Here is a 17,500-nt window from a genome sequence, read left to right as displayed (position 1 = left end):
ATGACCTCAGAATTTAAGTATGTTCAGAAACAGTTCAAGAACCAGTGGAGCAAACTAACAGGACAGCATCTCCTTACAGAACACAAATCGTTATCCTTGCCAAAGTAACGAACCAGAGAATTACTGGCAAAACATGTGTACAAAAGACGAAATTATTGAAGTACTCGAATATACATCAGAGGCTTTGCACGAACGCATTGCGATTCGAGTAGCAATGAAAGAAAGTTTCGTTTCAAACACAGTAATATACTGGGCTGATGTTTCGACGTTTGTGTCAGACATTGTGAAGGGTTACGGGGTAAAATCCGGAATCAGAGGTAACTGGTCGTAGTAGCACTTTTGATGTTTAGCTAAAAAAATCCCTGCACATTGAAACTTCAGATTTCTTGTGTATGTAAAACGATGAAAAATATATCTTAATTGAATATTGTATGCCATTGTTTTATGTAAGTTTAAGAAACACAACTGCTGACATGGATATTTCGAAAGCGTTTGTTTACTATGCTGAGGAAACCCTTATGCAATATATACTATATATACGTATGTACAAAGTATGTTTGACATCAGTGGCCTAGTGGTTAGGACAATCCTTTTTTGGCACTTTCGTTCGTTTATCGAATTCAAGACAAAATTATTTTTATTTTTATTTTGTCTTCAAGAATTTGATAAACGAACGTAAGCGCTAATAAGGAATTATACAAAATTCTGACTGCCTCCTTTATTTCAATATATATATATATATATATATATATGTGTGTGTGTGTGTATGTGTGTGTGTGTGTACATATATATATATATGTGTGTACATATATATATATATGTATATATATATATATATATATATATATGTATATATATATATATATATATATATATGTGTGTGTGTGTGTGTGTGTGTGTGTGTGTGTGTGTGTGTATGTGTGTATCGTGGAGGTGGCCTACTGGTTAGAGCAGCGGACTCGTGGTCGTAGAATCGCGGTTTCAATTCTCAGACTGGGCGTTATGAGTGTTTATTGAGAGAAGACACGAGGCTCCGGCAGAGGGTGATGGCGAACCCTGCTGCATTCTTTCATCACAACTTTCTCTCACTCTTTCTTCATGTTCCTGTTGTATCTGTATTTCAAAGGGACAACCTTGTCACACTCTGTGTCACGCTGAATCTCCCCGAGAACTACATTGAGGATACACGTGTATGCGGAGTGCTCAGCCACTTGCACGTTAATTTCACGCGCAGCCTGTTCCGTTGATCGGATCAACTGGAACTCTCGTTGTCGTAACCGACGGAGTCCCACGTTTAAATCAATCGCATAAAATTCAAACTATGTGGACATGTACTTTATATCAACATGATTTGGTTGGTCATTTTACTCTATGAAATATAGCATAATTTTCTGCCAATAAGTATATACCTGAAAAACTTTTATTAAAAAATGTATTGCTTATTAGCTTAATGTGAACTTTAGAAAAAAATAATAATAAACACACATTTCCCTTAAATCATCTCTTTGTATTTTATACGTTTATGCTTATTATTTGGCTGCTGTTTCAGCAAATCGTGTGACCTGCGTAGAACCTGCTGTTGATATCTCGATTGGGAATAAGGTGGCAAGCTTGCAGAGTAGTTAGCCGGCGGGATGAAAAGCTTAGCGACATTTCGTCCTTCTTTACCTTCTTAATTCAAATTTCAACGAGATATACCTTGCCTTTCATCCGTTTGGGGTTGATTAAATAAGTACCAAATTAACACTCGTATCGGTTAATCGACTTAACCCCTGCAAACCTGCTGACCTTGTGCCAAAACTTGGAACCAATGTCTCAACTGGGAATATTCTCTGTCAGTAGGTGGCATTCAGCTAAGGTTCTATATTATCCCAATTGATAATATAGTGTCAAATATATAGTGAAAGACGGAGTGGTTACATCTCGAGCGTCCTTGTTGATGTATTATTGTTCCTGAAGCTTCTGGTTGGGCTCCATAAGAATATCCATGACGTACGTGCTCTTTGCCATGAAAATCGCCGACGTTTATATTACAGACAATATATTATTTATCAAAAAGCTCAATGGTATTATCTCGGTACTTCATTTTGTTATTTCTAGGTCATACAGTTTTTCTCTTTAGTTTGTTGATGGAGCTCTTCTCTGACCCGTGACTAAACAACTACTTTTGATAACCATCACGAATGTATAGAGATATAGCTGTGAAGTATAAATATTCGGCAGAAAAACTGGCGGCTAGTTTACGGTTTGATACATTTGCCTTGGTATTGTAATGTTTATCTAACAAGATATAATATTATGAAAGATCCACGATTATAAACTTCACGGAGCGTAAATAAAAAAAGTAGATTATCTCACTTTAGACTTTGAGTACGAAACTGTCAAGATTTTCCTACAATTTTCGTAATCTTTATTGCAGTTAATCATATCTCTGAAGCTGTCGTCACGTAGCTTAGATAATAGGCCCACATATGAATAGGTAATGTACTACGAATAGCGGAGAAATTGAACCAGATAGGTATAGATAGAATCAGACAAAGAGAGCGAAAAGTGGAGAAGATAAAAATTAAGAAGACTAAGAAATTGAGAGAAGAGATATGCATTGACATAGATAAATGAGGTTGGAGAAGATAAAGAAAAATATTGAGACTGGGAAGAGGGGTGAACGTTGAGCAAGGATGGTACAAAGATGAAACACTAACAAAAGATGAGAGGGGACAGAAAGATCACGAAAGGTTAAGTGTAAAAGATAATTGAGGTTGATGCTCAGAAAGTGAGAGAGATAAGAAAATGATTTGTACACCTCCACACACATATGTAAATATATGTATAAATATATATACATAATATACATTACATATATATATACATACACACACACACACACACATATATATATATACATACACACCTCACTCACACACATATATATACATACATAAGTTTATATCTATATCTACATATGTGCGTGTGGTGAGTGCGTACGTTTCTTTATGTGTGTGTGTAAGTTTGTGTTATGGTTAAAGAGAAAGATAGGGAGGGGAGGAGGTAGAAATACAACGATGGCGAGAGGGACATGCAAAGGAAAAGGCGGAAAGAGCGAGAGAGAGGGAGAGAGAGAGAGAGAGAGGGGGGGACAGAGAGAGACAGAGAGAAAGAGGAGAGTGGTACTGACAGTTTTCAGCTTGTAAACAATAAAAAAGTTGATAGTAAAGAGGATTGATTGAATAAAAAGAAAGTCAAACTGAATGCCATTTGAACTGACAACTTTAAAACACAGAAATATCAATGCTTCGTATTTACTGAAGACCTGATGCTGTCTAATAGCAATCGTAGAGGTCATCTTAGTGATATGACATTAAAGTTGGGTATGAAAGTTATTACATATTTAGTGTTATAAACCTCTATAAACAACATCCGTAAGTAACACAACCTTGTATGTTTACCTAAGGTTTGAAATAATGCTGGGTTAATGGGATACATGTAAAGCATGTGGCAGAATATACATTTCGGAAAATTTTCGCATGCCATAGTACATATATTGCGTGGCTGTTTGGTAAGAAACTTCCACTGCGTGACAGCTTGGGCAAGTAGTGTCTTCTGCTATAGTCCTATTTCAGCCATGAAACGCGCGTAGTCTATATACTAGCACTAACGTTTTGCATCTATACTTCTATACTGTATTTTATCGTATTAATTTTTACTGTCCAATTTATAATTTTAACTTCTAAATTTTTAAAAAAATTAATATTTGTATGATTTATTTATATGACTTATATGATTCATTTATGTAATATATTATTTAATTTAAATCTTTAGATTAAAATCTTAGATATATTAAGATGGTATATGCCTCACAGCATGGATTTGGACGGTTTCTGAGCTGAATGAGTTGTAGAGTGGTGGTTCGTCCCTAAATTATTAATATACATATATTTATATACATATATTTATATACATATATGCATATGTTTGTACTTATATATATATGAAAGTGTGCTCTGAGATAGAGAGAAGTTGATAGTCAGTGATCTCTGGGGTTCTTCGTGTGCTAGAAATAGCCGGCAAATTTCCATCATATCGCACTCGCAAGTCTTTATAAGATAAGAAATAAAGAGAAAATTTCAATAATTCCGTCAGAGGTATACATTAAAATGTTATGGGATGGTTACGGCTGTCACGTTTTTGATCATAGGAAAATTCGATGATATATAAAAAGACCAATAATCTGCATCTTATTGTTTATATGCAGAACAGTTTATTAGAAACACTGTATAATTACAAAAATTCGTACTTATACTTTATCTACAAGGTCATACCTGTGTACAATTTTATTAAAATATATCGGCCATTTTAGATATGCTATCAGAAAACAAAGGCGTAAAGTAAAAACAAAGAAAAGAAAACCATGCTAATATTACTTATATATACATTTGAGTTTATTCTCCTTAATATATTCCATCAGTAAATTCTTCTTCTCTAGTGCTTAGTTATTCTTCGGTTCAGGAGGTAAAAATAATTGTTTATTCGTGTCACATTCCATACAGCTATTTCTCGTAAGAGGTCAACAACTATCAAACTTACCCGAAGAAAGAATTATCTCAATTTGATATCAAGATTAGTGTAGTGGAAGAAAATGGTGAAAGAAGAAACTAAATGCCTTTAAGTATTCACTTTCGTAACTGCTCGTTCTAAAATCAAATTACAGTGGAGTAGATTCTCGCCCTGTCTTTCTATGCAGATAATAAAATTAGTACCAGCAAAATAATGTACTCTATTCGGTCCAATCAACACAGCAACCTTGTGCCGATGTGTCAGTTTATGCCAATGTAACAAAGTAATATTAGCTGGTTTCATTTAAGATGAAATTCTATAGTTTTGCTCACACAGCAAAGAAATGTGTTACGTTAAACGTATAATGTTAGCTATTTGTGTCTGATGGATGAGGTCGGCATCGCCACGCACCGAAATATTGTTGCTACTATGTCCTGGTTATGTAAAGAACCACCAAGGAAAGCTTATTGGATGTTCGAAGATATATGAGGATATATATATATATATATATATATATATATAGGTAATATGTATACATGTATATATGTGTGTGTGTATATATGTATGTTTATATACATACATACACACACATATATACATACATATATATATATATATATATATATATATATATATATATATATATATATATACACATATACACATATGCATGTATATGCATATGCTTATTTCATGTTACAAAATTTATATATTCTTGTAATATATGTGTGTATATATACATATATATATATATATATATATATATATATATATATATATATATATATGATATAGATATACATACACACATACATACAAACATATACATACATATACACATGCATACACACACACAAACACACACGCATATAGATAGATAGATAGATAGATAGATAGATAGATAGATAGATAGATAGATAGAAAGATAGATACATATAAGTTGCCGAATGAAGAAAATTTGGACCTCAGAACTCTCTGCATTCACTAAAAGAGTGAACCATAATGTGTTTGCAGTGTGAGTATTCATACCAACGCTTGCGCTGCTTGATTGGGCGCTTGATGAGATCCGAGTCATTGATGTGAAAACCCGAAAAATACTAAGTACACATGATTTCCACATAAATAGTGACGTAGACCGCCTCTACCTAACAAGGCAGCAGAAGCTTCACATCGATCCAAGATGCCTTTGAATGTGGCATCATATCCCTTCGGCAACAAATTTTCACCACCAAATGTCGAAGTGCATCCCTTGACCAAGTTTGCATACACGAGGCTGATAACATCATAAGATTTGGAAGGCGGCTCCTTGAGCAACACTGTTTGTCTGATAACCTAGAGTACATACCCAAAGAAATCGCACGACTCTGCCGTAACATCTCATCAGATGAAATGATGAGCCTATATGAGCAGAGGAATATGCATAGATATGTTAGTACACCTAGGGTAGAGAAGCTCATTGTATGCATTCCCAGTTTACACACGCAAATTCACAGGTAAAATATGTATATTATTATTTTTATCATTAATATTATTATTATTATTATTAAGGCGGTGAACTGCCGGAATCGTTATCGTGTCGGGCAAAATACTTATCGGCATTTCGTCCGTCTTTACGTTCTGAGTTCAAATGTCACTTCACATCTCAACATTTCAGGGTCGATGAAATAGATACCAATTGAGCTGTTACGTCAGCATAATCAACTGATCGCCTCCTCGGAAATTGCTGGTCTTGTGTTAATTGTAGAATATAGGGATATTATAAAAGTGCTTAATGTAAAGCAGTAGTACTTGTGTAAGTTGAAAACACAAGCAGTTCATTGAAATTTATCCCAAAGAAAAATTTAGGATGATTATACCGTTCACCACGCGGAGCTGACTGAATGTAGGTTGAGTAAAATGTTGAGGAAGGATTGAATGTGACACAAGAATAACATTTCTGGAAATTCGTAGCAAAGAAAGAGCTCACTAACATCATTTTTGTTTAATTTTGTTGCTAACTTCCATTTTTGCATTCGGTGGAATAGAAGGCATACCTGTACGTAGATGTAAATATGTAGATATACTTTTGTGTGAAAGTTTGTGAGGGCAGGATGGAGTGTGTAGATGTACGTTTGCGGTACGTATGTTAGGAAACATTACTCTTTTAAATGATTTAACTAATAGAATCTTGTTGACTTACAGTGCAGTGGCATTCCGCCATTACTTTCTCACGTGCCATACGAAAGACACATCAATGATAATAAGAAAACATACATACATGCATATATATATATATATATATATATATATATATATATATATATATATATATATATATATATATATATCTGCTTTTACATGACTGAACGCAGCGTCTCCAATTCGTAAGTAGTTTTCGTAAACTTATATTTTCCGACGCTACTCTATCTTTTCTCTTCCTCTATCATTTATCCCCCTCTCGTTCTTCCTCTTTACTACTACGTATCTCGCTTTAACCCTCTCGTTCTTCCTCTGTTACTTCTGCGTATCTCTTTTTCCCCCTCGTACTTCCTCTCTTTCTCTTTTCCTCTCGTTGCTCACCTATTCTTCTACTTCCTACCTTTGTTTCTCCCTCTACCACTCTCTCTCTTCCCCTTACACCGGCATGGTCACATGCTTCCGGTCAATAATCTTTTTCTTCCTTGGCTATCGCCGAGCAAATACGCGAACTACTTCGTCCCTTTCAAGTTCGTGCTTCACAGAGTTCATACACACATAACGTTTCTCGTCTGGCCGTAAAGCCTTTTCTGTTTGTTTTCCTGTCTTGTTTTTTTGTCCGCCACTACATTCCTCCATGGCAAGATTTAATTTGTGTATACAAATTTAATTTGCGGTCCATGGGAAGAGCCGTTTTAACGATGCGTCCTGCCCAGCTCTTCGAAACGCCGGTGTTAAAACGGGGGTAGCTGATGAAGTAGAATGTTCTTTATGTGGCTTGTGTGTTTTCTCGTCTATGTTTTGTTTGCAATGTCCTGTACCCAGATATGCACCTATACATACAGGTGGATGTCGGTACGCACATACATGTACGTATATATGCATATACTCATTTACTATATATATATATATATATATATGTCTATATATATATATGTATTTCTATATGTGTACATATATATGTATGTATGCATATATACATACATATATATATATATATATATATATATATATATATATATATATATATATATATATATATATATATATATATATATATATATATATATATGTGTGGGAGCATTATTGCAATCATTCTTCTCATTATTGCATGAGAATAACGCATGCCATTAAAGTGACACTGGAGTACAAATATGCGAAGCCCAATATACCCATTTTTATTATTATTATTATTATTATTATTATTATTATTATTATTATTATTATTATTATTATTATTATCATTATTATTATTATTATTATTATTTTATGTTTGACTTTTGTTTTGCATTTGTACAAGTTGGATCCAAGTCTCACCCAGAGACCTCAAGAGACAACAAGTTAGAATTTCATGTAGGTGTTATGCCTAGGGTACCATATATTTGGATTTGTTCAGTTTTGTTCAAGTGAATGTTTAAGAAACCAGAGAAAATTATGTGTTTGCTTTAAAATTTGAGATCACATAGACAGTATTTTACGTAGGATATGGGCAGTTCCCATGAGCACTATCTTTTGAACTTCAGCCATTTTGGGGTTTCCTGGTATCTGAGCTAGATAGTAATCAGCCCGTTTCGCTGTCATTCCCAGGGCACTTATGACAATAGGTATTGTTTTCGTCTTCAGATTCCACATTTTGCTAATTTCTATTTCAAGATCTTTATATTTGCTCAGTTTTTGGTAGGTGTTGACAGATACATTTATATCGATTGGGACAGTCATATCAATGAGGAGGCATGATTTTTGTCTGAAGTCTTTCAGTATGATGTCTGGCCTATTTGCGTCTATCTTTCTGTCAGTTTGAATGGTGAAGTTCCAGAGGAGTGCAATGCGATCATTTTCAAGTACTGGGGGTGGTTTGTGTTCCCATTATTATTATTATTATTATTATTATTATTATTATTATTATTATTATTATTATTATTATTATTATTATTATTTTTATTTTTATTATTATTTATTGTTGTTATTATTTGTTAAAAACTCACAGCTTAGTTTGATGGGTATAACGAAAAGTGTCAGCTGTCCACAGCCAACAGATTAAGGTGACACTGCTTTACTGGTCATGCTTCAAGAACTATGCGAATAATTCTTGCAGTTTCAAGTAATGCTGATTTTTGTAGGTCTTCTATCTTCACACTATCGCTATGTCTTCTATCATATTGTGGGTTCTAAGGGAGAATAAGAAAGAATGCAGCTGGTATGAGAGTAGAAGGATGTTAAATGGTCAAGTGACCTAAATGTTGTTCGTTATGGATTATAGCAGTGATTCGGACTGTTTTTTTAATGAATTCTTGAGAATCTCTTGAGTGCATCATTTTTAATATTTGCGTGTGTGTGTGTTAGTCTAAGGCCATGGTGGATATGTCGTTTGTTGTAGACGCGTTCAAGAGGGGTCTCTATTTTGTAATAAAGAGAGTCTCTTTACTATTTCGTTGGTTACAGGTTGTATCGTCTCTGAATTGGTAAAGGGGAAAAATTCTGAAGCTTGGATATTTTGTTATTGGTGCAAATGTCGATACGTTGGCTGAATACTTTTTATTTTTTGTCTTGGGGAATTTTGATCTGGGATCTGTGCAGAGCCATTCTTTTACGTAGACTGTTTCTGTCTGACCTATGTATTGCTCTTGACACCCAGAGCAGGTTAGCGCATGCATCAGGTATAACACAAACACACATGCAAATATTAAAAATGATACACTGAAGAGATTTCCAAGAAATCATTAAAAAACAGTCCCAATCACTGCTATAATCCATAACGAGCCACTTTTAGGGTCACTTGACCATTTAACATCGTACTACTATCATAACACCTGCTTTCCTTTCTTATTCACCCTTCTTTTCCGCCTTCTTCCTCTATGCGCTTATGTATATACATACGCTTGCATATATGTTTACATTCGTGTATGAGTATATTTGTTTAAATATCTAGCATTAGCGTAGGCATATATCTATGTGAGGACGAAGTTGCGTATTTATACATACGTATGTGTGTGTGTATAATTATACATATATATGCTTATACATGTATATGTATATGCGTGTGTGTAGAGAGAGAGATGTGTATATGAGAATGTAATAATGTGTGAAAGGACATATATATATATATATATATATATATATATATATATATATATATATATATATATATATATATATATATATATATATATATATATATATACACATATATATACATACATGTCTGTGTGTGTACGTATGTAGTTTTTACGAACTCAGAAGGTTTCTATCTATTGTGAGAATGTGGTTGCGTGTATTTCTTAGTTTTTATATTTTATATCTTTTATATTTTTCATGCCTATTAGAGTAACTTCTCTTTTATTCAACGGTTTTTGTTATAGCGTCTATCGTCAAAAATATCCGAAGAAAATGCCCCGAAGCTTTTAGCTCCGGCATTTAAAACTCCGAGTTCTATTTTGACAACTTACTGATTATCCTATATTATATTTGTATATATATATATATATATACGCGCACACACACACACACACACACACACAGATATATATATATATATATATATATATATATATATATATATATATACAGAAGACGGGCTTCTTTCAGTTTCTGTCTACCAAGTCCACTTAGGTGTTGGTCGAACCGAGGCTACGATAGAAACTGAATCCGGAGCAATGTAGTTGGGAAGCAAGCTTCTTACCACACACTCATATATGCATGTGTGTGTATGAGTAGATTAATAGACATACAAATACATGTATAGTTACAAAAGTTTCCTCGCACTCCCCCTCCTATTCTCCGTTTGACATTTCACCTTCATTTCTCCCAAGCTCTACAGCTTTACTTTCTTAATACAAAATCTTTGTCCTTCTTTGTCACTCTCAATCTCTGCCTGTCAGGCTCGTCTTTTTCCTTATTTAGTTTATTATTATTATTATTATTATTGTTCAGTAGTTTTATTTTTATAACGTGCTTTCACTTCACTACCGAGCGCAGCTCTGTGCGCCTTGGGTATGTGCTGTGGTTTGCTGTGGTGCTCTTATGTTTACTGTATTGAAAGTGTTTTGCGTAGAATGTGTGCAGTACCCAGTAGTGCAATTTTCTGTATGTTATATATATTTGTAAGTCCTGGTGTTTTTGTTATGTATTTGTCTGAATATTTTTTTGAATATTATTATTATTATTATTATTATTATTATTATTATTATTATTATTATTATTATCATTATTATTATTATTATTAGTAGTAGTAGTATTCTAATTCTGTTCCTTCTCACCCTTGTTATTTCCCTTCTGCCCTTCCATTGAATGTAATTCTATGGAATGGCATAATGAAATGTAACACAAAAGTTGTCACATATTAGGTGCCTGCCGTGATATTACACGTAATTCAATGGACTCAACTTTAAAAACCTTTAATGGACGGCGAGTTAAGGTAACATAATTATAATTTCAACTCAGACCAGTTTAGGGACATAAGTAGGTTCGACCATCTCTCGTAAAAGACCGAAAATAAAACTGAAAGGACTCAAAAGAAGTAAAAGAAACGAAAGGAAAGACGTTTTAAACTATAATAGATAAGGTGTAAGAGAGGAATGCAAAGGAAGAAGATTGTAATAAGATCAGGAAAAGTAAAGAATATTACAAAATACAAAAAAAAAAAAAAAAATGAGATTAGTTTAGGAATTTGGTTTGGTTATAATAGAGTCGGTGCTTGGTTTGTTTTTATTATATTTTTTTATGCTTTTCTTTTTCCTTTTCTTTTTTCAAGTCTTTAGTTTCTATTTGTGTTGCAAACACGAACCGCAAACTGAAAGACAGAGATGGAAGTAGCAAGCGAAAAAACTGAAATGTAGATGAGAAGGGGGTGAACATTTTTAGAGTACGGGAGATAGTAGGAGGAAGGAAAACTGTGGGTCTTTTCGAAATTCTGGCACCTTCTGGAGAATGCATTAGAGAAATTCTTTAGAATATTCTAGAAATGTTGGTTTCCCAACTGAATTTTACGTTTGTTTCCCAGCTGAGTTTTACGTGTGTTAAATGATATTGACCTGTTTCTGTAACCTTCATTTTCTTTCCTACACGATCCCTTCATTATATATTACACGACACAGTTCCGTTTTATATAATGAGAAATAGAGCGTGGGTGGGGGGATGAAATACGGGAAAGGAAAGAGAAAACGAAACCTAAAGAAATACACAAAATAGTGAAAAATGGAAATTACGTTACTTTAGAATTATGTATTATTTCTTTACTACCCACAAGGGGCTACACACAGAGGGGACAAACAAAGACGGACAAACGGATTAAGTCGATTATATCGACCCCAGTGCGTGACTGGTATTTATTTAATCGACCCCGAAAGGATGAAAGGCAAAGTCGACCCCGAAAGGATGAAAGGCAAAGTCGACCTCGGCGGAATTTGAACTCAGAACGTAGCGGCAGACGAAATACCGCTAAGCATTTCGCCCGGCGTGCTAACGTTTCCGCCAGCTCGCCGCCTTTTTTTATTCTGCCAGCTCGCCGCCTTTAGAATTATGTATGCATCAGGAAATAAGCAGCATAATATATGTGAGTTGTGTTTATTCGTTAGAAGGAGTATGAGTTGTAGCAATTTTTAGCCCGAATACAAGCAGCATAGAATAAGCTTAGTAATCATAATATTCGATATAACTAATACTTGATTGGTATTTACAGGAAAAGAATAGAATCATTGAATGATCTACAAAATGGCGGCCTTTCATTTTTGCTTTTCAGTCGTTTTCGAATATGTCGATGAGGTGAAAATTATTGCAAAGTTGTTCAGTGTGCGGTGCGCTTGAAACAGTAAAATAATGTATGTAAAAAGTTCAAGATTCGCAGAGATTGATTAAATTCGAGTGATGTATGAATTTTAGGAAATAACTTATATGTTGTGCTTGTTGTTGCACTACAAATCCTGAATATTAATAAGCATTAGAATATATACCTGTATAAGCACGTGTGTGTACACACATACACGCACATATATATTCATAAATATAAATAAGCATATATATGAATATTTATATGCGTATATATATATATATATATATATATATATATATATATATATATATATATATATATATATATATATATATATATATATATATATATATATATATATATATATACATAAAAAACAGACAGTGTTGGAACTCTTTTAAGCAAAATATTATATTCCTCTATACACAATCATACAAAAAACCCCCACCTTTTTTGTATTTATTTTTACTCGCATATATATATATATATATATATATATATATATATATATATATATATATATATATATTGAAAACGGGGCACCTCTGGAGAAATGATCCAAGTGATGCCAAATTCGATTCATGAAGGTGTTTATACAAGAGAAGAAGTCAGTAGTAGTATCACTTGTAGAGGCTTAAAATTCGTTACTTTTTAAAACAACTCAATGTCGTGTGCTCTGGAACTGATAATGCCGGAGCGAAACCCGGTTTCCATGACTGAGATTACAAAACTTTCCCAGAGCAGGATGCCTATTGTTGGAACTCATATGCAGCTCAGGAGACTTGTCCAACATGAAGTGAAGTGTTTTGATCAAGAATCCAACGTGCTGTCCACTCGGAGAATCCATACCACAAACTCACGATTTTGTATGCAAACACCTCAACCACTAGGCCTTCACGTTTTAACTTAACTAATGCTATATTAGTGAATTCACGTGGAGGCGCAATGGCCCAATGGTTAAGGCAGCGGACTCGCGGTCTTAAGATGGCAGTTTCAATCCCCACACCGGGCATTGTGAGTGTTTATTGATCGTGTGTATTCCCACTGTGATGAACCCTTTTAGTGTATGTGTTCCCGCTGTGATGAACCCTTTTAATCTAAATATGTGATCTATAATCTCTGAAAATAACAGTGTGCTCCAGGGGGAAAATTTATTTTAATGGGCGATTCTAATGCTGACTTTCGACTGCAGCTCCTAGCGGGACCATATCATTACAAACACCGTCTTGAAGCAGAAATCACAATGGAATGTGTCATGGGTGAGTTCGCAATAAAACTGTCCATTCTCGTCGGGAGCTTTCAAAGTTGCAGGAGTGTCTCTAATATCAATTGGATGAATGGCATAAATGTTTAGAACGTCTTCCTATTAGATCACAAGATTCGTATGATTTCAGCTTGGCAAAAACTGGGCTGATTTTATGTATTCCAGAAATATTTGCTTTGGTAATGTCTACCGTGACAACTATTACTCTATTTCTAAAGTAAGGTGTTATAGGGAGACATGTTTCAGGATAAAAACAGGAGATTTAAAGATCAGGAATCTCAAAACTGATACTAGAATCTGCTATATAATATAATTAATTTTGACTTGGAATCTAAATTTGCATGACTTCTTGTTCAAGCGTATAAGTAGAATAAACTGTCATGTAAAACTTACACAAGTTATATATATATATATATATATATATATATATATATATATATATATATATATATATATATATATATATATACACGGTTGGTGAGCTGGTTAGATAAATAGACAGACAGAAAGAAGGTAGACAGTCACAAATTAGAAGTACGGCTTGAATGTATATTATCTGATAAACAGAAAATAATCTCGACAAAACTCCTCAACTCATGTCAAAAACAAATTATATATAAATAGACATGCATGGAAGTGGATGACTGTGGAAATGGGTTTGTATATAAGTGTATGAGTATATTTGGAGTTGTGTATATAGATACGGTGTATGTGCGAGAGAAAGAGAGTCTGAGTATGGTATTTTGGGTTATGACATGATGTCGAAAACTAGCTATTTCACGGCTACTTTCATGAACGCGTGCAGAGCACCCCCACCACTATATATACATATGCATATACATGTCTGTCTGTCTATCTATCTATCTATCTATCTATCTATCTATCTATTTATGGCTATATACATACACACCTTCATACACACACACACACACACACACACACACACACACACACACACACACACACACACATATATATATATATATACTTGATCATAGCAAATGGTATTTAAATACCCTATTGAATTTGTGTATATATATATGTGTGTGTGTGTACGTCATATATATTTATACATATATGATATATATATATATATATATATATATATATATATATATATATATATATATATATATATATATATATATATATATATATATATATGTGTGTGTGTGTGTGTGTGTGTGTGTGTGTGTGTGTGTGTGTGTGTGTGTGTGTGTATATAGTTGCTGCCAACAAATTGGAATGTGTTTCGTTCGTATTAGGAACATTCCAGCGTATTCTGTCCAGGAATGAAATCAGCTTGTTATCTGTCAGTGTTGATTAAAAGAGATGTTTTAATTTTACTAAAAGAATTTCTGGTACTTTGTCTAAAATATATACATATACATACGCGCGCACACACACACACACACACACACACACACACACACACACATATCTATGTATCTATATATGTATATACATATGCATATACACATACATACACACATATATGTTTATGCGTGCGTATGTGTGTTTGTGTGTGTATGTATGTATGTGTGTATGTATGTATGTATATAGGTATTTGCTAGTCGTGTTTAATAAGACAGCTCATTTACCTAAGTTGTATCATCACCTCATTTGAAATAGTGATCTCGCGAATAATACACCGATCTCAGTGTTCCTGCACCTTTGGAATTCGGCTTGGAAGTCATTTTCCGTTACCGAACCGTTGACATTCCGCGATTCGCTATGAATATCGACAATGGTTTTCAAAAGGCGACCTTTGAGCTACAGTTTCATCTTAAGGAAGTGGTGCTAAATCTGGCAAATAGCATGGGTGCGGAAGCGTTAACATGTGGTGTTGGGTGAGAAACTCCCGACTGAGTTTTACAATATGAAAGATAGCTTGTGGCTGTACAGTGAGTTACCCGCTCTATGGAAAGATATTGCGAGTGCCTACTGTTCTTACATATTGATTTTTAGATGGCAATATATGTTGTGTAATATATATATTTATGTATATACGCATATAAATATGTATATATATATATATATATATATATATATATATATATATATATATATATATATATATATATATATATATATATATATCTTTATTTTATTATTATTTATGCGCCCTTTCAAACCCTAGCCAGTCTCATGGGCAAAGTTTCCCGGTTTCGATGGCGTATGTGTTCCCCCTCAGCTGGACGGGACGCCAGTCCATCGCAGCGTTACTTAAGAAACAGGAAGAAAGAGTGAGAGAAAGTTGGAACGAAAGAGTACAACGGGGGTCGCCACAATCCCCTGCCGGAGCCTCGTGGAGTTTTAGATATTTTCGCTCAATAAACACACACAACGCCCGGTCTGGGAATCGAAACCACGATCCTCCGACCGCGAGTCCGCTGCCTTAACCACTGAGCTATTGCGCCTCCACTATATATATCTTTATAGCGTAAAGTACCCAATTCTTCTCGCTCAACAGATCCGGTCGCTTTTGTTGAATGTCCTCCCTCAAACACTTCAAAACATCACTTGACGGACTGGACCATGCACAATACCGCATATGTAAAAAAACAAAAAAAAAACAAAACAAAAGCTATGACCATGGTCATGTTTGATCTACGGCTTTGACGCACCTTTCCTTTTGAAGCACCCGTGCCACTCTAAATAGTGTGTACGACCCATTACCTCGTCACAGTAATCTTACCAAATCATGCTCAATGTCTCTGTATGAGATTTCCCAAGTTCAACGCAAAATTTAACGTTGGTTCTTTGTTCCAACTTCCTGTCCATGACAAAAATTGCAGACTACAGCTTACATGTGATCACAAAAAGACAAATTTCACAACTTGCGAAGTAAACACAAGGATGTCACTCGGCACACTGTCTCATGAATGTGACTACTATCTCTCCGTGCGTATGCAACCATGTGCTGCCATCCATTGGCGTGCTACAAAACTAGTTCCTGAACTAATTGATACCACGTGCATGTTTATGTTTCTATGTGTATATCTGTGTTAGCATTTTTATCATTTTTCAGTTTATTTCAATATTTCTTGCCAATAGAGAAAAAACCCGTTTCCAACCCTAGATCCAAGTCTCCTTCATTGGAATTTCAACGCCAACAATAGGAAACGGATGTATGTATGTATGCATGCATGTATGTATGTATGTATGCATGTGCAAATTTGTCAGTTTTATGTATGTAATCTCATGCATATAGTTGCATAGCTAGACATGCATATATGCATGCATGTATGTATGTATGTATGTTTAGATTTGTCCGTTTTATGTATGTAATCTCATGCATATAGTTGCATATCTGGACATGCATATATGTATGTATGTATGTATGTTTGTGTGTGTGTATGTATGTATGTATGTATGTATGTACGTATGTATTTATGTATGCATGTATTTAAGCTTTATACCAATTGGTTATTCATTTCACATCCATTGCGCAATAGAAAATATTCTTGGCAAGAATGTAATTTTCCCTTTTAGTGAAATAAAAGGAACGATATAGTGAATATCTTTATGCTGTTATGTACATACAATTTCTCTTGTTTTCCTTACGTTGGAATTATACAATCCTTAATATTTGTATACATCTGTTATTTCGATCTGTTTGGCTATCTTCAATACGCAATAAAAATATGACAGTAGTATATATTTAATACATCGCATTATATTATATCACATGGAATAATTTAATTTATAAGAAGTAGAGAGATAGGGAAAGTATATAT

Source organism: Octopus bimaculoides, chromosome 8 (assembly GCF_046866305.1).
Source record: "Octopus bimaculoides isolate indiv1 chromosome 8, ASM4686630v1, whole genome shotgun sequence".
Lineage (NCBI taxonomy): Eukaryota > Metazoa > Mollusca > Cephalopoda > Octopoda > Octopodidae > Octopus > Octopus bimaculoides.
The sequence above is the reverse complement of the archived record's forward strand: the minus strand, read 5'-3'. Positions refer to the sequence as shown.